Genomic DNA, 1,760 nt, shown 5'->3' with positions numbered 1-1,760 from the left:
TAAAATTAAAACCTAATAAATTCTTTTCTTGATCTTTTGTCACGCATGCAACTGATTGCTCAATGGAAAAAACAAAAACAAATGAGTTTTAACACTGTGCCGGATAATTATGCCATTGCCAAGGTGGCATTTTTGCACCCGCTTAAGATGCAGTTTCGGGAAAATCCATGTATACCAAATGATAGACCATTGTCTAGAGAGTATATAACCACTTTTGTTTTCAGTGTGTTTCACCTGACAGGTGAGATATTTACCTTTAAAAACTAATATCCCATAGGAAATTGACAATTCCCATAGGAGAATTGATACTCCTACAGGAAATATTGACAATCCTATAGGACTTTTTAAAAGTCCTATAGGAAATATATTTCCTATAGGAAAATGGTATTTCCTGTAGGAATTTGATTCAGACATGTAGTTTTCCTATCGGATATTAAGTTTTCCTATCGGATTTTCTCAAATCCTATTGGAATTGAAATTCCTATAGGAAGTTCTTGTATTCCGATAGGAAATTTCAAATTACCTATATGAATATTGTTTTTCCTATGGGAAAAATTATTTTCCTATTTTATTTTTGAAAGGTAAATATCTCACCTGACAGGTGTGATACAATGATAACAAAAGTGGAGGTTAACTCATTAAGCAATGGTCTATCATATGGCATATTTGAATTTTTAGATAATGCAGCTTAAGCGGGTGCAAAAATGCCACCTTGGCACTGGCATAATTATCCGGCACAGTGTTTTTATAGTGTCAGAAATATAAAGGGATACATTGACTGGGATGATATATGGGTTTTGAGAGAGAGAGAGAGAGAGAGAGAGAGAGAGAGAGAGAGAGAGAAACCGTTAGATAGAAAAGGCTTAGGTAAATGATGCGAGTGAAAACTAATTATAAACCCATTTTTTCACAAACCAATATATTTAAATAAGTTAAGATTAAAACAAGATAATGACTGCAATAAAGGTGCAAACAATTTTATGCAAACACTGACACGGACAGCCAAAGATAAAGATTAATTGACATATTGGCAGAAAAATAAATAGATTGGAAGATGTATTGTACTTTTGACTTGAAATCAATGGAAAGATAAATACTGTAGATGGATATATACGATAGATTGAGAGAAGATCGTTTGGACGTACAATATGTAGGTGATATACAAGATACATATGTTCATCTCTTTTTGTGTAGGCCGGTAATTATAGATACTATGATTATGGACAATTCAATAATACAGTTTGCCCGGTTTGACGTAATGCAATTGCAAGGTAAAACTATAAAGGACTGATATTGACACTTAATTCTTTTTTGTGATGCGTACGCGTCCGACTTATTTCTTTACAAAAATGAATTTATACTTTTTCGGATTATTTGGATTTTGGCTGTTATACAAAACTGGTAAGTCTGTTTACACTGTATACTATTAAATATCGATGCATCACTAATGACTATATATACAAAAACCGCAAGACGTATTTTTCTGTGTATTGGGTATTAAAAGAAGTAAATAGGCGAAAATTATATATTCAAGGTAGTGCAAAACAGATAAGCTAAACTTTTCCCATAATTCAATTTTTCTGATATTTTCATGTTTTTTCCTTTGGAATGAAATCTTTTAATACTTTAAATTTGAAAAAAAATCCGACCTCACAATTTTTGCCCAATTCGCCCAAAACCTACCTTTGGAATCTCCTTTCAGTGGAGTGTAAAATGAAATAGTCATTGTTATAATTTTTATGCCATTAAGTTATTTTTCA

The sequence above is a fragment of the Crassostrea angulata genome, chromosome 9 (genome assembly GCF_025612915.1).
Source record: "Crassostrea angulata isolate pt1a10 chromosome 9, ASM2561291v2, whole genome shotgun sequence".
In the NCBI taxonomy this organism is placed as follows: Eukaryota; Metazoa; Mollusca; class Bivalvia; order Ostreida; family Ostreidae; genus Magallana; species Magallana angulata.
The sequence above is the reverse complement of the archived record's forward strand: the minus strand, read 5'-3'. Positions refer to the sequence as shown.